Source organism: Pseudophryne corroboree, chromosome 5, assembly GCF_028390025.1.
Source record: "Pseudophryne corroboree isolate aPseCor3 chromosome 5, aPseCor3.hap2, whole genome shotgun sequence".
NCBI lineage: Eukaryota > Metazoa > Chordata > Amphibia > Anura > Myobatrachidae > Pseudophryne > Pseudophryne corroboree.
This window is the reverse complement of record NC_086448.1, coordinates 603,026,870-603,047,455: the sequence shown is the minus strand read 5'-3', so window position 1 is coordinate 603,047,455 and position 20,586 is coordinate 603,026,870. Positions and strand designations below refer to the sequence as shown.

At 46.4% G+C, this 20,586-nt stretch overlaps 1 protein-coding gene across 5 annotated transcripts in view; it reads right to left on the bottom strand.

The window, feature by feature from the left end:
* The window catches only part of SPIRE1 (spire type actin nucleation factor 1), a 524,996-nt gene that overhangs the window by 364,178 nt on the left and 140,232 nt on the right, over window positions 1-20,586 (bottom strand). The window contains exon 1 of one of the 5 annotated variants that reach the window (XM_063923430.1): window positions 10,018-10,124. The exons of the other annotated variants lie outside the window; for them this stretch is intronic. The gene's annotated coding sequence lies outside the window, so the exon portion shown is untranslated. Of the gene's footprint in view, window positions 1-10,017; window positions 10,125-20,586 lie in introns of those variants that run through there. 5 annotated transcript variants of the gene reach the window in all.

The following is a 20,586-nucleotide window of genomic DNA, read 5'->3' as shown; positions in this document are numbered from 1 at the left end:
TAGTGTAGTGACTGCAGGGAAGAGCAGGGAGCTTCCCTCCAACTGAGCTGTGAGGGAAAATGGCGCCAGTGTGCTGAGGAGATAGGCTCCGCCCCCTTTACGGCGGCCTTATCTCCCGGTTTTTTGTATATTCTGGCAGGGGTTAAATGCATCCATATAGCCCAGGAGCTATATGTGATGTATTTTTTGCCATGTAAGGTATTTCTGTCATGTTTTATTGCGTCTCAGGGCGCCCCCCCCAGCGCCCTGCACCCTCAGTGACCGGAGTATGAAGTGTGCTGAGAGCAATGGTGCACAGCTGCAGTGCTGTGCGCTACCTTATTGAAGACAGGAACGTCTTCTGCCGCCGATTTTTCCGGACCCCTTCGCTCTTCTGGCTCTGTAAGGGGGCCGGCGGCGCGGCTCCGGGACCCATCCAGGCTGGACCTGTGATCGTCCCTCTGGAGCTAATGTCCAGTAGCCAAGAAGCCCAATCCACTCTGCACGCAGGTGAGTTCGCTTCTTCTCCCCTTAGTCCCTCGATGCAGTGAGCCTGTTGCCAGCAGGTCTCACTGAAAATAACAAACCTAAAACTAAAACTTTCACTAAGAAGCTCAGGAGAGCCCCTAGTGTGCACCCTTCTCGTCGGGCACAGAAATCTAACTGAGGCTTGGAGGAGGGTCATAGGGGGAGGAGCCAGTGCACACCAGTTAGTCCTAAAGCTTTCTTTAGATGTGCCCAGTCTCCTGCGGAGCCGCTATTCCCCATGGTCCTTACGGAGTCCCCAGCATCCACTTAGGACGTTAGAGAAAATGCAAAATCATGCATTTGGGGTCTCAAGAATTCTGAAGCTAAATATAGTATTAATGGCACTATACTGGAAACTACTGAGGAAAGAGATCTAGGAGTCACTGTTTCAGGTGACGTAAAGGCAGGTAAGTAATGTAACAAAGCAATGAGGAAGGAAGGTTAGTCAGACGATTGGCTACATTGGGAGAGTAATCAGCAGCAGAAAGAAATAAGTAAAAATGCCACTGAATAGGTCATTGGTATGGCCTCATCTAGAATACTGTGTTCAGTTCTGGCGGCCATATCTTCAGAAGGATATTAATACATTAGCATACCTCCCAACTGTCCCGATTTTCGTGGGACAGTCCCGTTTTTTTTCAGGACTGTCCCTCACTCGTGCCGCAGTGTCCATCGGTGGGGGGGGGCAATTGGGAGGCTCTGTCACTCGCTGCACTGCTTAGCACATGCGCCCAGCGTCTATTTACGGAGAGGAGAGGAACTGGGGGCATGCCAGCTCGTAGGTGTCCACAACACCCACAGAGTGGGAATAGACCCTGTGGCGAGTGCAGCGAGCCACCGAGCCCGCAGGGGAACTCGTAGCATTCGCCCTCTGCTGCCGGCATTCTGGCAGGCAGGATGCCGCTGTCGGGATACTGACAGCCGGCATTCCGTCCGCCAGGATTACATATGTATTCCCTGTCTGACGCCATGACATTTCATTGCATGATTGGAAAAAAAAATAAGATTTTACTTACCGATAAATCTATTTCTCATAGTCCGTAGTGGATGCTGGGGACTCCGTCAGGACCATGGGGAATAGCGGCTCCGCAGGAGACAGGGCACAAAAAGTAAGCTTTTAGGATCACATGGTGTGTACTGGCTCCTCCCCCTATGACCCTCCTCCAAGCCTCAGTTAGGTACTGTGCCCGGACGAGCGTACACAATAAGGAAGGATCTTGAATCCCGGGTAAGACTCATACCAGCCACACCAATCACACCGTACAACCTGTGATTTGAACCCAGTTAACAGTATGATAACAACGAAGGAGCCTCTGAAAAGATGGCCCACAACAATAATAACCCGATTTTTGTAACAATAATTATGTACAAGTAATGCAGACAATCCGCACTTGGGATGGGCGCCCAGCATCCACTACGGACTATGAGAAATAGATTTATCGGTAAGTAAAATCTTATTTTCTCTAACGTCCTAGTGGATGCTGGGGACTCCGTCAGGACCATGGGGATTATACCAAAGCTCCCAAACGGGCGGGAGAGTGCGGATGACTCTGCAGCACCGAATGAGAGAACTCCAGGTCCTCCTCAGCCAGGGTATCAAATTTGTAGAATTTTACAAACGTGTTCCCGCCTGACCACGTAGCTGCTCGGCAAAGTTGTAAAGCCGAGACCCCTCGGGCAGCCGCCCAAGATGAGCCCACCTTCCTTGTGGAATGGGCATTTACAGATTTTGGCTGTGGCAGGCCTGCCACAGAATGTGCAAGTTGAATTGTACTACAAATCCAACGAGCAATAGTCTGCTTAGAAGCAGGAGCACCCAGCTTTTTGGGTGCATACAATATAAACAGCAAGTCAGACTTTCTGACTCCAGCTGTCCTGGAATTATATATATATATATATATATATATATATATATATATATATTTTCAGGGCCCTGACAACGTCTAGCAACTTGGAGTCCTCCAAGTCCCTAGTAGCCGCAGGCACTACAATAGGTTGTTTCAGGTGAAACGCTGACACCACCTTAGGAAGAAACTGGGGACGAGTCCCAGTTCTGCCCCGTCCGAATGGAAAATCAAATATGGGCTTTTGTAAGACAAAGCCGCCAATTCTGACAATCGCCTGGCCGAGGCCAGGGCCAACAGCATGGTCACTTTCCATGTGAGATATTTCAAATCCACAGATTTGAGCGATTCAAACCAATATGATTTGAGGCAATCCCAACACTACTTTGAGATCCCACGGTGCCACTGGAGGCACAAAAGGGGCTGTATATGCAATACTCCCTTGACAAATGTCTGGACTTCAGGAACTGAAGCCAATTCTTTCTGGAAGAAAATCTACAGGGCCGAAACTTGAACCTTAATGGACCCCAATTTGAGGCTCATAGACACTCCTGTTTTCAGGAAGTGCAGAAATCGACCTAGTTGAAATTTCTTCGTGGGGCCTTCCTGGCCTCACCCACGCAACATATTTTCACCACATGTGGTGATAACGTTGTGCGGTCACCTCCTTCCTGGCTTTGACCAGGGTAGGTATGACCTCTTCCGGAATGCCTTTTCCCTTAGAATCCGGCGTTCAACCGCCATGCCGTCAAACGCAGCCGCGGTAAGTCTTGGAACAGACATGGTACTTGCTGAAGCAAGTCCCTTCTTAGCTCCTGAGGCCATTAGTCCTCTATGAGCATCTCTTGAAGTTCCGGGTACCAAGTCCCTCTTGGCCAATCCGGAGCCACGAGTATAGTTCTTACTCCTCTACGTCTTATAATTCTCAATACCTTGGTTATGAGAAGCAGAGGAGGGAACACATACACCGACTGTTACACCCACGGTGTTACCAGGACATCCACAGCTATCGCCTGAAGGTCTCGTGACCTGGCGCAATACCTGTCCCGTTTTTTGTTCGGGCGGGACGCCATCATGTCCACCTTTGGTCTTTCCCAACGGTTCACAATCATGCGGAAAACTTCCCTATGAAGTTCCCACTCTCCCGGGTGGAGGTCGTGCCTGCTGAGGAAGTCTGCTTCCCAGTCGTCCACTCCCGGAATGAACACTGCTGACAGTGCTATCACATGATTTTCCGCCTAGCGAAAAATCCTTGCAGTTTTGCCACTGCCCTCCTGCTTCTTGTGCCGCCCTTTCTGTTTACGTGGGCGACTGCCGTGATGTTATCCCACTGGATCAATACCGGCTGACCTTGAAGCAGAGGTCTTGCTAAGTTTAGAGCATTATAAATTTGCTCTTAGCTCCAGTATATTTATGTGGAGAGAATTCTCCAGACTTGATCACACTCCCTGGAAATTTTTTCCCTGTGTGACTGCTCCCCAGCCTCTCAGGCTGGCCTCCGTGGTCACCAGCATCCAATCCTGAATGCCGAATCTACGGCCCTCTAGAAGATGAGCACTCTGTAATCACCACAGGAGAGACACCCTTGTCCTTGGATATAGGGTTATCCGCTGATGCATCTGAAGATGCGATCCGGACCATTTGTCCAGCAGATCCCACTGAAGAGTTCTTGCGTGAAATCTGCCGAATGGAATCGCTTCGTAATAAGCCACCATTTTTACCAGGACTCTTGTGCAATGATGCACTGACACTTTTCCTGGTTTTAGGAAGATCCCGATTAGCTCGGATAACTCCCTGGCTTTCTCCTCTGGGAGAAACACCTTTTTCTGGACTGTGTCCAGAATCATCCCTAGGACCAGCAGACGTGTCGTCGGAACAACTGCGGTTTTGGAATATTTAGAATCCACCCGTGTTGTCGTAGAACTACTTGAGATAGTGCTACTCCGACCTCCAACTGTTCTCTGGACCTTGTTCTTATCAGGAGGTCGTCCATTTTCTTTGAAGACGAATCCTCATTTCGGTCATTACCTTGGTAAGGACCCGGGGTGCCTTGGACAATCCAACGGCATCGTCTGAAACGGATAGTGACAGTTTTGTACCACGAACCTGAGATACCCTTGGTGAGAAAGGCAAATTTTGGGACATGGAGGTAAGCATCCCTGATGTCCCGGGACACCATATAGTCCCCTTCTTCCCGGTTCGCTATCACTGCTCTGAGTGACTCCATCTGGATTTGAACCTTTGTAAGTGTTCAAATATTTCAGATTTAGAATAGGTCTCACCTAGCCTTCTGGCTTCAGTACCACAATATAGTGTGGAATAATACCCCTTTCCCTGTTGTAGGAGGGGTAATTTTATTATCACCTGCTGGGAATACAGCTTGTGAATTGTTTTTAATACTGCCTCCCTGTCGGAGGGAGACATTGGTACAGCAGACTACAGGAACCTGCGAGGGGGAAACGTCTCGACATTCCAATCTGTACCCCTTGGATACTACTTGTAGGATCCAGGGGTCCTGTACGGTCCTAGCGTCATGCTGAGAACTTGGTAGAAGCGGTGGAGGGCTTCTGTTCCTGGGAATGGGCTGCCTGCTGCAGTCTTCTTCCCTTTCCTCTATCCCTGGGCAGATATGACTCTTATAGGGACGAAAGGACTGAGGCTGAAAAGACGGTGTCTTTTTCTGCAGAGATGTGACTTAGGGTAAAAAACGGTGGATTTTCCAGCAGTTGCCGTGGCCACCAGGTCCCATGGACCGACCCCAAATAACTCCTCCCCTTTATACGGCAATACATCTTTGTGCCGTTTGGAATCTGCATCACCTGACCACTGTCGTGTCCTTAAACATCTTCTTGCAGATATGGACATCGCATTTACTCTTGATGCCAGAGTGCAAATATCCCTCTGCGCATCTCGCATATATAGAAATGCATCCTTTAAATGCTCTATAGTCAATAAAATACTGTCCCTGTCAAGGGTATCAATATTTTTAGTCAGGGAATCCGACCAAGCCACCTCAGCTCTGCACATCCAGGCTGAGGCGATCGCTGGTCGCAGTATAACACCAGCATGTGTGTGTATACTTTTTAGGATATTTTCCAGCCTCCTATCAGCTGGCTCCTTAAGTACGGCCCTATCTGTAGATGGTACCGCCACTTGTTCTGATAAGCATGTGAGCGCCTTATCCACCCTAAGGGGTGTTTCCCAACGCGCCCTAACTTCTGGCGGGAAAGGGTATACCGCCAATAATTTTCTATCGGGGGAAACCCACGCATCATCACACACTTCATTTAATTTATCTGATTCAGGAAAAACTACAGGTAGTTTTTTCACATCCCACATAATACCATTTTTTGTGGTACTTGTAGTATCAGAAATATGTAACACCTCCTTCATTGCCCTTAACGTGTGGCCCTAAAGGAAAATACGTTTGTTTCTTCACCGTCGACACTGAAATCAGTGTCCGTGTCTGGGTCTGTGTCGACCGACTGAGGTAAATGGGCGTTTTACAGCCCCTGACGGTGTTTGAGACGCCTGGACAGGTACTAATTTGATCGCCGGCCGTCTCATGTCGTCAACCGGCTTGCAGCGTGTTGACATTATCACGTAATTCCATAAATAAGCCATCCATTCCGGTGTCGACTCCCTAGAGAGTGACATCACCATTACAGGCAATTTGCTCCGCCTCCTCACCAACATTTTCCTCATACATGTCGACACACACGTACCGACATACAGCACACACATAGGGAATGCTCTGATAGAGGACAGGACCCACTAGCCCTTTGGGGAGACAGAGGGAGAGTTTGCCAGCACACACCAAAACGCTATAATTATACAGGGACAACCTTTATATAAGTGTTCCTCCCTTATAGCATTTAATATATATTCATATCGCCAAATCAGTGCCCCCCCTCTCTGTTTTAACCCTGTTTCTGTAGTGCAGTGCACTACAGAGCCTTCCCACCAGCATTTCTGTGAGGGAAAATGGCGCGGTGTGCTGAGGAGAATAGGCCCCGCCCCCTTTTCGGCGGGCTTCTTCTCCGGAGTTTGTGATATCTGGCAGGGGTTAAATACATCCATATAGCCTCAAGGGCTATATGTGATGTATTTTTCGCCATACAGGTATTATACATTGCTGCCCAGGGCGCCCCCCCCCCGCGCCCTGCACCCTCCGTGACCGCTGTGTGAAGTGTGCTGACAACAATGGCGCACAGCTGCAGTGCTGTGCGCTACCTGATGAAGACTGAAAGTCTTCTGCCGCCTGGTTCCGGACCTCTTCAATCTTCAGCATCTGCAAGGGGGGTCGGCGGCGCGGCTCCGGGACGAACCCCAGGGCGAGACCTGTGTTCCGACTCCCTCTGGAGCTAATGGTGTCCAGTAGCCTAAGAAGCCAATCCATCCTGCACGCAGGTGAGTTCACTTCTCTCCCCTAAGTCCCTCGTAGCAGTGAGCCTGTTGCCAGCAGGACTCACTGAAAATAAAGAACCTAAAAACTTTTTCTAATCAACTCTTTAAGAGAGCCACCTAGATTGCACCCTGCTCGGACGGGCACAAAAACCTAACTGAGGCTTGGAGGAGGGTCATAGGGGGAGGAGCCAGTACACACCATGTGATCCTAAAAGCTTGCTTTTTGTGCCCTGTCTCCTGCGGAGCCGCTATTCCCCATGGTCCTGACGGAGTCCCCAGCATCCACTAGGACGTTAGAGAAACATATGGTTGGAAGTTTGCAGCCCACTAACCCTGTCCAAGGTCCAGTTTGTGGGCCACACATTAAAACACTCAGGGCCGTCTTTTAATATGGGCTCAATGGGCACTTGCCCAAGGGCCCTAGGAGTATAACTGCCCTAGGCTAATAGCGGAGGGTCTCCCCTTTTTCCAGGGGTACCACATTTTTGAAAATCGGCCTTGGAGAACTGGAGATATGCGACTTCAAAATGTGGTCCCCATCTGAGCCTATTAATTGCTCTTCCCAGCCAGATATCTCGGGCTCTCTCTGACTTAACGTCCATACACTCTGGGCGTTTTTGCCCAGTGTGTATGCTGGGCGATGATGTGAACATCGCTGGCAGGAAAATAGCTCAGTGCATATACACTGAGCGATGTTCACTGTGCCCCACGATGTTCACATGGGGGTAAACTACTTTTCACAGTAGGAGACTGTGGAAAGTGGTTCACTCGGCTGGACAGCGGCAGCCAGCGATGATGCGGGAGCGCGCATCAGTGCTCATCGGCCGGCCATACACACTGGCCGAGTTTGAGCAGCTCAAAATGCCAAAAGTGAGCTAATTTGCGATGAAATTTGAGCTCAAATTATCAAATAATCTGCCAGTGTGTATAAGCCTTTTGAGTTTTTCTGAGGATATACTACAAAATCTTGGACTTTCCCCTTTCAGTGAACAATGGCAGCTTGCCTCTACTATGCCCAGAACCAGAGGTATCAGCCTTCCAGCAGCTGGTACATGCTCCAAGTTACACACGCCTGGTATGCAGTTTTAGATTTTCATCGGCAGATTGCTCTGGCTCCTGAACTCTTATCCCCATGTCCCCACTACCTCCTAAAAGGTGGGACTCTCTAGTTTTTTATCCCATTGAAAGCAAAGAAATCTATTTCCAGCAACTGGAGATATCTGCAGTCAAGCAAGCTGCCCTCCTATCATGTACCAGGGCACCTTCATTTAGCCCAATGCTCCCTTTTACAGTATAGTGTCCTACTTCCTGACCCCATCTCCCACCATCTGTGCAATAATTAACAGAAATTACTACTCCAGGTCCTACATTCTGAGAAGATCAAACACCCCCTACCGCCCATGGTACATCAAAGCTGCCAACTCCTACCACTGGAGGATGGGTAGGGGCCCCAGTGCATTGTTTTGGCCAGGGGCCTACACTGCTGTTAGGACTGCTCTGAAAACATTTTGTGTACGTCTAGTTGAGTCTATTGCTTTCTTTGGGGGGTATTCAATTGTTTGATAAGTCAGTTGGGTGTCTGTTTTTTTCCTATCTAATAGACAGGATAAAAACAGACACCCAACCGACTTTTCAAACAATTAAATTCCACCCTTAATGTTGTGTTTTGTATTTAAGGACACTTTTTTTGTACACTCAGTGCTGTGAACTTTTATTTTAAATTCATCTAATTCCCAGCAGTGCAACATTCTGATCTGTACAGTACAATGCCGCAGTATTCCAAACACATGTGATCATGTCAACCCATGTGATTCACTGGATTCCATACATTCATGTGCTACAAAGTGAGTGGGTAGATCAATAATAACTTGCCCTTAAGTGAGTTTGGCTTAGTAGTTACAATTCCAAAAACTGTAGGGTGAAATTATTGTACTGGAACACTTTGAACAGATAAAACAATATATTTTTGTTTGCTTAGAAATTATAAATAAAAACAAATTTCCCAGAGCTGTCAGTTGACTGATTCCTTAAACAATAAAGGACTTTACACACAGTCAAACAGCTACCTCAGTATTAAGGATTGCCAGTAATATTATGTGTTGCTGAAGAATTAAATAATGGAGAAAAAAAAAAAAAAGAGAGGATTTCATATGCAGAAGCCTATCCTGAGGCAAGTCATGTCTTGTCATGTTAAATTGATTTAGCTGAGGACTTAATGTACTTGGTAAATTAGGGTACCGAGATAATTTCATATCCTGATTTCAGACTTCCTTAATTGAGATTTGAATGTAGATGTAACAGCAAGCACAAAACGATAACTTGGTAATAACTTATCTCCAAGCACTGCTTAAATAATGATACAAACATGCATATGTGAAACAAAAAAAAAGGGTCACTGCACACTCACCCCCAGTCTTTGGGAATCAGTTAGCACAGATTTAACTTCAGAAAATGTTAATTTTGGAAATAGTACAACTGTCACCCCCTTTATTAAATGTGTTTTCAAAAAGACATCTGAGAAATGGAAAAATTCATCCCATGAAAAGTATAAAGCTCAGATTGGAACTCTGGCAAGTGGCATGGAGTAAAAGGCTTTTTTCCCCTTACTTAGAGAACGCATCCATAAATGCACCTTCTATGTCTCCACATTTTTTTCACCAACGCTAACACGGTTACTTGGCAGGGAACGTCACCAATTCTTTCATGATGTGGTTGTAAAGCTCCATAGGGGGCACCCGGCACATATATCCACAAGCTTAAGCTCCATAGGAGGCACCCGGCACATATATCCACAAGCTTAGCTGTAAACCAGTGTAAAGCCGTGTCATCGCTAGAAAGATTTTGCACTGCACATTGTGACATCTCCTCCTCTAGTGATATAAAGAATAGACATGCAAGAACAAGATACATTTATTTATTTTTCTGAGTGACGCAACATTACTCATTAAATAGTGCATCATTAGCCAGATTTACCCAAGGTGGTGATTTTAGTCATAATGCCATGGGCAGGATATAACATTTACGTACTTATGTCCCATGACTGACTGACTGACTGATAGAAAAAAAAAATCTTATGGTTAGTCCACAGTATCAGGAGAGAGTTAATAACTGGCAGTCCTATATCAAGTCACGTGATCAGCCTATTAAGGTTATAAATCATATCCTACCTGCATCTCATCACTAATATATATTATCTTTCTATCTAATCTTTATATATTCGTCTAACATTTTCATATAGTATTTAGGTTTATAAGCGTACCTTACAATGTTATATCGTCATATCAGTAACTGCAGTTGATATCTGACCATTCTCTACAAAGAAGTGACGTTTTCATCAAAGATGAGTGACATCACAAAGGCTGTTTACGATGTGAGCAAGTCTCATGATCAGCATACTGAGGTGAAAAGTGACATCCTACCTGCAGTTTTCCATTTCTATCCATCCATCCATCTATCTCTTAACATTTAGGTTAAAAAGCTTACATTACACTGTGAAAAGATATTATCAGGAGATACAGGTGATAAGTCCTATTAACAAGTAACATTACTGACCTACTGAGGTTCTAAATCATATCCATCCTGCATTTTACCACTAATATCTAATCTATCTTTCTGTATATATCAAACATTTTTATATACCATTTAGGGTTAAACAAGTTTACATTACTCTATAAAATATCATACTAGCAGATGCATTTGAGTGACCGTTCTACCAAAGCTGAGTGACATCATAAAGGCTGTTTAATGTGAAACCAAGGGGCAGATGTATTAAGCCTGGAGAAGTGGTAAAGCAGTAATAAGTGCAAGGTGATAACGCACCAGCCAATCAGCTCCTAACTGTCAATTTACATAGGGGAGATGTTCATCCAGTGCGTTATCACCTTGCACTTATCACTGCTTTATCACTTCTCCAGGCTTAATACATCTACCCCAAGTCACATGGCCAGCGCTTTACCATTGCTATTTATGTATAACCTATATATCTAGCTTTCAAACATTTAGTTTATAATAAGCTTACATTACACGGTCAGCAGACATTAACAGATACAGTTGATAACGGACAGTTCTATAGCATGTCATATGATCATCCTATTGATGTTATACAGTAAATTACATCCTACCTGCATTTCACCATTACCAGCTAGCTATCTAACATTTAGGTTAAAATAAACTTCCATTGCACTGAGAAAATATATCAGGATATACAAGTTGATAACAAAGTCTAATATCAAGTATATGAGCAGCCTATTTAGGTTATAAATCATACCCTACTGCATTACACTACAGTTGTGCTTAGAAAATTGCACTGTTACTTGACACGTTGCATACTGAATCGTCTAACCTATAACTTGTGAGTGAATAGAGGACTGAATTGCTGACATGCTCTTAGCTCTGTTCATCATGAGTTACAAAACAGAATAAAATGGGCCATTTATTCACTTGCAGCCTCCTGACCAGTAAGCATAATGTTTTCTTTAAAATACTTTTCTACAGGGCTAATTTTAGAAAGCAAATGACTAAATTGACCGCAGTTAAACTGTACGAGATTAATAGGGCCAACCTAATTACAATTTATAAGTTACCAAATGTTAAAAGCCTGAGAACAGCGCAGTCACTTATATAGTACAAAAAATAAGAATTTACTCACCGGTAATTCTATTTCTCGTAGTCCGTAGTGGATGCTGGGAACTCCGTAAGGACCATGGGGAATAGACGGGCTCCGCAGGAGACTGGGCACTCTAAGAAAGAATTAGGACTACTGGTGTGCACTGGCTCCTCCCTCTATGCCCCTCCTCCAGACCTCAGTTAGGGAAACTGTGCCCAGAAGAGCGGACACAATAAGGAAAGGATATGGAATCCCGGGTAAGACTCATACCAGCCACACCAATCACACCGTACAACTCGTGATACTATACCCAGTTAACAGTATGAATAACAACTGAGCCTCACGAACAGACGGCTCATAACAATAACCCTTTAGTTAGGCAATAACTATATACAAGTATTGCAGACAATCCGCACTTGGGATGGGCGCCCAGCATCCACTACGGACTACGAGAAATAGAATTACCGGTGAGTAAATTCTTATTTTCTCTGACGTCCTAGTGGATGCTGGGAACTCCGTAAGGACCATGGGGATTATACCAAAGCTCCCAAACGGGCGGGAGAGTGCGGATGACTCTGCAGCACCGAATGAGCAAACTCAAGGTCCTCCTCAGCCAGGGTTTTAAACTTGTAGAATTTTGCAAACGTGTTTGATTCCGACCAGGTAGCAGCTCGGCAAAGTTTTAAAGCCGAGACCCCTCGGGCAGCCGCCCAAGAAGAGCCCACCTTCCTCGTGGAATGGGCTTTGACTGATTTAGGGTGCGGCAGTCCAGCCGCAGAATGTGCAAGTTGAATCGTGGAGCAGATCCAGCGAGCAATAGTCTGCTTAGAAGCAGGAGCACCCAACTTGTTGGGTGCATGCAGGATAAACAGCGAGTCAGTCTTTCTGACTCTAGCCGTCCTGGAAACATAGATTTTCAGGGCCCGGACTATGTCCAGCAACTTGGAAGCCTCCAAGTCCCGAGTAGCCGCAGGCACCACAATAGGTTGGTTCAAATGAAACGCTGATACCACCTTAGGGAGGAATTGGGGACGCGTCCTCAATTCTGCTCTGTCCACATGGAAGATCAGATAGGGGCTTTTACATGACAAAGCCGCCAATTCTGACACCCGCCTAGCCGAAGCCAAGGCCAAAAGCATGACCACTTTCCACGTGAGATATTTTAATTCCACTGTCTGAAGTGGCTCAAACCAATGTGATTTTAGGAAATCCAACACAACGTTGAGATCCCAAGGTGCCACTGGGGGCACAAAAGGGGGCTGAATATGCAGCACTCCCTTAACAAACGTCTGAACTTCAGGCAGTGAAGCCAGTTCTTTTTGAAAGAAAATAGACAGGGCTGAAATCTGGACTTTAATGGATCCCAATTTTAGGCCCATAGTCACTCCTGACTGTAGGAAGTGCAGAAATCGACCCAGCTGAAATTCTTCTGTGGGGGCCTTCATAGCCTCACACCAAGCAACATATTTTCGCCATATGCGGTGATAATGCTTTGCTGTCACATCTTTCCTAGCTTTTATCAGCGTAGGAATGACTTCAACCGGAATGCCCTTTTCCATCAGGATCCGGCATTCAACCGCCATGCCGTCAAACGCAGCCGCGGTAAGTCTTGGAACAGACAGGGCCCCTGCTGTAGCAGGTCTTGTCTGAGCGGCAGAGACCACGGGACCTCTGAGATCATCTCTTGAAGTTCCGGGTACCACGCTCTTCTTGGCCAATCCGGAACCACGAGAATTGTGTTTACTCCTCGCTTTCTTATTATTCTCAATACCTTTGGTATGAGAGGTAGAGGAGGGAACACATACACTGACTGGTACACCCACGGTGTCACTAGAGCGTCCACAGCTATCGCCTGAGGGTCCCTTGACCTGGCGCAATATCTTTTTAGCTTTTTGTTTAGGCGGGACGCCATCATGTCCACCTGTGGCCTTTCCCAACGATTTACAATCAGTTGGAAGACTTCTGGATGAAGTCCCCACTCTCCCGGGTGGAGGTCGTGCCTGCTGAGGAAGTCTGCTTCCCAGTTGTCCACTCCCGGAATGAACACTGCTGACAGTGCTATCACGTGATTTTCCGCCCATCGGAGAATCCTTGTGGCTTCTGCCATCGCCATCCTGCTTCTTGTGCCGCCCTGTCGGTTTACATGGGCGACCGCCGTGAAGTTGTCTGACTGAATCAGCACCGGCTGGTTTTGAAGCAGGGGTCTTCCCTGACTTAGGGCATTGTAAATGGCCCTTAGTTCCAGAATATTTATGTGTAGAGAAGCCTCCTGACTCGACCATTGTCCTTGGAAGTTTCTTCCCTGCGTGACTGCCCCCCAACCTCGGAGGCTTGCATCCGTGGTCACCAGGACCCAGTCCTGTATGCCGAATCTGCGGCCCTCTAGAAGATGAGCACTCTGCAGCCACCACAGCAGAGACACCCTGGCCCTCGGGGACAGGGTGATCAGCCGATGCATCTGAAGATGCGATCCGGACCACTTGTCTAACAGATCCCACTGAAAGATCCTTGCATGGAACCTGCCGAATTGAATTGCTTCGTAAGAAGCTACCATCTTTCCCAGGACTCGCGTGCAGTGATGCACCGACACCTGTTTTGGTTTCAGGAGGTCTCTGACCAGAGATGACAACTCCTTGGCCTTCTCCTCTGGGAGAAACACCTTCTTCTGTTCTGTGTCCAGAATCATACCCAGGAATAGCAGACGCGTCGTAGGAACCAGCTGCGACTTTGGAATATTCAGAATCCAGCCGTGCTGTTGTAGCACTTCCTGAGATAGTGCTACTCCGACCAACAACTGCTCCCTGGACCTCGTCTTTATAAGGAGATCGTCCAAGTATGGGATAATTATAACTCCCTTCTTTCGAAGGAGTATCATCATTTCGGCCATTACCTTAGTAAATACCCTCGGTGCCGTGGACAGACCAAACGGCAACGTCTGGAATTGGTAATGGCAGTCTTGTACCACAAAACGGAGGTACACCTGGTGAGGTGGGTAAATGGGGACATGCAGGTAAGCATCCTTGATGTCCAGTGATACCATGTAATCCCCTTCTTCCAGGCTTGCAATAACCGCCCTGAGCGATTCCATTTTGAACTTGAACTTCCTTAAATAAGTGTTCAAGGATTTCAAATTTAGAATGGGTCTCACCGAACCGTCTGGTTTCGGTACCACAAACATTGTGGAATAGTAACCCCGTCCCTGTTGAAGGAGGGGAACTGTTATTATCACCTGCTGGAGGTACAGCTTGTGAATTGCCGCCAGCACTACCTCCCTGTCCGGGGGAGTAGCTGGCAAGGCTGATTTGAGGTAACGGCGAGGGGGAGACGTCTCGAATTCCAGCTTGTATCCCTGAGATACCACTTGTAGAACCCAGGGATCGACCTGTGAATGAACTCACCGGTCGCTGAAGTTCCGGAGACGGGCCCCCACCGCACCTGGCTCCACCAGTGGAGCCCCAGCGTCATGCGGTGGATTTTGTGGAAGCATGGGAGGATTTTTGTTCTTGGGAACTGGCTGTATGGTGCAGCTTTTTCCCTCTACCCCTGCCTCTGGGCAGAAAGGACGCGCCTTTAACCCGCTTGCCTTTCTGGGGCCGAAAGGACTGTACCTGATAATACAGTGCTTTCTTTGGCTGTGAGGGAACCTGGGGTAAAAATGTCGACTTCCCAGCTGTCGCTGTGGAAATGAGGTCCGAGAGACCATCCCCAAACAATTCCTCACCCTTGTAAGGCAAAACCTCCATGTGCCTTTTAGAATCCGCATCACCTGTCCATTGCCGAGTCCATAATACTCTCCTGGCAGAAATGGACATTGCATTTATTCTAGATGACAGCCGGCAAATATCCCTCTGTGCATCTCTCATGTATAAGACTACGTCTTTAATATGCTCTATGGTTAGCAATATAGTGTCCCTGTCAAGGGAATCAATGTTATCAGACAGGGAATCAGACCACGCTGCTGCAGCACTGCACATCCATGCTGAAGCAATAGCAGGTCTCAGTATAGTACCTGAGTGTGTATATACAGACTTCAGGATAGCCTCCTGCTTTCTATCCGCAGGCTCCTTTAAGGCGGCCGTATCCTGAGACGGTAGTGCCACCTTTTTTGACAAGCGTGTGAGCGCTTTATCTACCCTCGGGGATGTCTCCCAACGTACCCTGTCCTCTGGCGGGAAAGGGTACGCCATTAATAACTTTTTAGAAATCACTAGTTTTTTATCAGGGGAAGCCCACGCTTCTTCACACACTTCATTTAACTCATCTGAAGGGGGAAAAACCACTGGTTGCTTTTTCTCCCCAAACATAATACCCTTTTTAGTGGTACCTGGGTTAATGTCAGAAATGTGCAACACATTTTTCATTGCCGTAATCATGCAACGGATGGCCCTAGTGGAATGTACATTAGTCTCGTCGTCGTCGACACTGGAGTCAGACTCCGTGTCGACATCTGTGTCTGCCATCTGAGGTAGCGGGCGTTTTTGAGCCCCTGATGGCCTTTGAGACGCTTGGGCAGGCACTGGCTGAGAAGCCGGCTGTCCCACAGCTGTTATGTCATCGAACCTTTTATGTAAGGAGTTGACACTGTCTGTTAATACCTTCCACATATCCATCCACTCTGGTGTCGACCCCGCAGGGGGTGACATCACATTTATCGGCACCTGCTCCGCCTCCACATAAGCCTCCTCATTAAACATGTCGACACAGCCGTACCGACACACCGCACACACACAGGGAATGCTCTGACTGAGGACAGGACCCCACAAAGTCCTTTGGGGAGACAGAGAGAGAGTATGCCAGCACACACCACAGCGCTATATAAACAGGGATTTACACTACACAAAGTGATTTTCCCTATAGCAGCTATAATATACAGTTTTGCGCCTAAATTTAGTGCCCCCCCCTCTCTTTTTTACCCTATTGAGCCTGGAAACTGCAGGGGAGAGCCTGGGGAGCGTCCTTCCAGCGGAGTTGTTAAGAGGAAATGGCGCCAGTGTGCTGAGGGAGATAGCCCCGCCCCTTTTTCAGCGGGCTTCTCCCGCTCTTTTATTAATATTATGGCAGGGGATTTTTACACATATATAGTTTATTAGACCATATTATGTGTTTTTTTGCCATTTTAAGGTACTCTAATTGCAGCCCAGGGCGCCCCCCCCCCCAGCGCCCTGCACCCATCAGTGACCGGAGTATGTGGTGTGCATAGGGAGCAATGGCGCACAGCTGCAGTGCTGTGCGCTACCTTAATGAAGACCGGACGGAGTCTTCAGCCGCCGATTTCCAGGACGTTCTTCTTGCTTCTGGCTCTGCAAGGGGGACGGCGGCGCGGCTCCGGGACCGGACGACCGAGGCTGGGCCTGTGTTCGATCCCTCTGGAGCTAATGGTGTCCAGTAGCCTAGAAGCTCAAGCTAGCTGCAAGCAGGTAGGTTCGCTTCTCTCCCCTAAGTCCCTCGTAGCAGTGAGTCTGTTGCCAGCAGATCTCACTGAAAATAAAAAACCTAATAAGTACTTTCTTTACTAGAAGCTCAGGAGAGCCCCTAGTGTGCAACCAGCTCGAGCCGGGCACAGATTCTAACTGAGGTCTGGAGGAGGGGCATAGAGGGAGGAGCCAGTGCACACCAGTAGTCCTAATTCTTTCTTAGAGTGCCCAGTCTCCTGCGGAGCCCGTCTATTCCCCATGGTCCTTACGGAGTTCCCAGCATCCACTAGGACGTCAGAGAAATAGACAATTAAACTTCTACTCAAATAGGGCTGTATTTAAATAATGAATTTTTAAATAAATATAAAAGAGGTTATAGTTATATAATTGCATCAACTAGCTTTGTGTAACATGAAAAAAAAATCAAAATTAAATCTGTGTTTTTTAGCAATTTATATACTAGAATAAGACTGTTGAACGTGATGGCGTTTTTAGTAAATAGGAACAATCTCCAATATTAAGAGCTTAGCTTTATGTGCTTTCCATAGTAAAATAACGTAGTGCCACCGGTTTTCAAGAATGTGGCTTATGGTATATATCTGTCCATGTCCTGACTTCATCCACTGGCAAATGACTATGGACCCATGTTACTACAGGTTGAGTATCCCATATCCAAAATGCTTGGGACCAGAAGTATTTTGGATATCGGATTTTTCCATATTTTTGAATACTTGCATACAATAATGATATATCATCGTGATGGGACACAAGCCTAAGCACAGAACGCATTTATGTTTCATATACACACAGCCTGAAGGTGATTTTAGTCAATATTTGTAATAACTTTTTGCATTAAACAAAGTTTGTGTACATACACACAATTCATTTATGTTTCATATACACCTTATACACACAGCCTGAAGGTCATTTAATACAATATGTTTGATAACTTTGTGTATTAAACAAAGTTTGTGTACATTGAGCCATCAAAAAACAAAGGTTTCACTATCTCACTCTCACTCAAAAAGTTCTATATTTCGGAATATTCCGTATTTCGGAATATTTGGATATGGGATACTCAATCTGTATATATATATAGATTTTCTTACACTTCTTGTGGTGAATTGGCGTTCTAATGACTTTTCCGTATATAAGGATAGATACAGTATGCCCCATGGGAGAAGTAGGACACAACCACATGGCAGCGTAGCAGTTTCATTGCATGGCTGTAATCTCCCTGAAATTCATATGGAATGGAGTGGATGGGGATTTGTCATTTTTTTTATATATACGCAAACAGTTATTTTTGGGTAAATTATTGAGGTTAAAGGTGGGTACATGAACTGGGCGGGCGTGTACATACGCCCGCCCAGTTCAGCTGTCAATCACCGGCGGCCGCTGCATGTGTATGGGCGGTCGGCCGACCGCCCCGTACACACACAGCGACGCGCCAATATATCGGTAGATATTTTGGCCGTCGGCTGTGCTGTGGGGCCGACACGATACGTCTGTGAACGACGGAGTTCACAGACGTATCGGCCGTACACACTGGCCGACGGTCCCGCGTTATATCGGCCGTTCAAGAGAACGGCCGATATATCGACCAGTGTGTACGGACCTTGAGACAGATGTTTTGAATTTTTTTTTCATTTTAGATTTCGCATAGTAAGTATATCCCCTTTACCCCCCACCCCAAGAGATTTATGTCATATGTACCTATTTCCTTCTTAGGTGTACTGCAAGATGTTTCGATTAGGTCAAAAGTGAAAAAATATTACTCAATAAGCAGCGACGGACTTAAGGGTCAGTCTAACCCTAGGCTCAACAGTAATGCTCCCCTCCCCTGATCTCCCTTACTGGTGGTGCTACTGCTGCATAAAAAAATGTATCAGCACTGCTCTGATTTGGGGAAAGGGGGAGCAAGGTGTGAAGTACGACTGCAAAGTCTCCCAGTAGTTGTGACAGACAGCTCTTTCAAAAAAAAAACAACCTGTCTTCTGTATCTCCAGCTCCAGCCCCTTGTGTCTCACCAGCCTCCTTCTGTCTAACCAACACCTATCTGTATTATTATCCTTTATTTATATGGTGCCACAAGGGATCTGCAACGCTAATTACACAGTATATAATCAATGGAGCAAACAAGAAAACAGCACTAACAGTTCAAGACAATATTATTATTATTATTATTATCATTTATTTATATGGCGCCACAAGGGTTCCGCAGCGCCCAATTACAGAGTACATATGCACATAATCAAAACAGTGACTTACAGTTGAAATCAATTTTGGACAAGTACAGGGTAACTAAGCATAACTACACCAGTAAATGACAGAGATAAGTTCCAGGTGGCCCAAAAACTGTGATTTGGGCAGTTGAGAATTATTAAAGAAGAAAAGGGTGAGCACATGAGGGAAGAGGGCCCTACTCGTGAGAGCTTACATTCTAGGGGTAGGGGTAGACAGACAGGGGTGACACAGATGGGGTACATAGAGAGCATGGAACAGGGGGTTAGGATGAGATTTGGCTGGGTTTGGTAAAGAAATGGGTCTTGAGAGCCCGTTTGAAGTTTTGTAGAGAGGTGGAGAGTCTGAGGGGGAGAGGTAAAGAATTCCAAAGGAAGGGAGCAGCACGTGAAAAATCTTGGAGATAGGAGTGGGAGGAAGTAATCAGGAGACAGGAGAGGCGGCGTGCATTAGCAGAGCGAAGAGGACAGGTTAGGGGTTAGGTGCCACCAAAGAGAGTATGGTATATAAGATAGTGTAAGTAAAAAAGGAAAGGCACATGAGGAAAGAAGTCCCTGCTCTTGTGAGCTTACAATCTAAAAGGTGAAGGGCTGACAGACCGGGGTGACACAGAAGGGGTAGACAGTGAGCCTAGACAAGAGGGTTAGGAGGAGAGTTGGCTGGGTTTGGTGAAGAAGCGAGTCTTGAGAGCCCGTTTGAAGTTTTGCAGAGAGGTGGAGAGTCGGATGGGGAGAGGTAGAAAATCACAGAGATAGGGAGCAGCATGTCCAAAATGTAGGTAGCCGTGGGAGGAGGTAATCAGTTGGCAGGAGAGACTACGTGCATTAGCAGAGCGTAGAGGACGGGTGAAAATATAAATAGAAAAGGTCAGAGATGTAAGAGGGAGAAGAGTGGGTGAGGGCTTTGTAGGTGAGTGTGAGAAGCTTGAATTGGATTCTGAATGGAAAGGGTAGCCCAGTGGAGGTCTTGCATCTCCATCCTCCTTGTGGGTCTCCAGTCCTCTTCTGTCTCTCCAAGGGGTGGGGGTGGGGACAGGGGTTAGTAGTGGTAGTTTAGAAGTGAACATATCTAAAATTTGAACCTAGCAACAATTTCCCCAGTAATTGTAGGGATGAGGTCACAGCACTAGATGCTACACGCGGTATTATATATCTTCAGGACACTTACAGAGGCAACACTTTAGTGGACATGGACTAAGTGCCCAAAACTACCATTGAAAATAAACAACACACTGATCATTTTGAAGTATGGTGTTAGTTGAATACATTTACTGTATAAATATGGGTGGTTATTATTATTATTATTATTATAATTATAGTGATTGGAACCAGGGACAATAGGTGGAGGGTGAAAAAGCACCTACAGTGACAAAACATTTACACCCAGACTAGCTAGCATACCTTGACCAATGTGAACGAGTTTTCACATAAGTAAAACTACAGCTACAGACTATAAACTCAGTTGCTACAAAACCACTAAAAACTGTGCACTACACGTCAGGTAGGAGTACAACTAATTATGTCCGGCACATGAGATATGACATCTTATGAGCTGTTAAACCTAG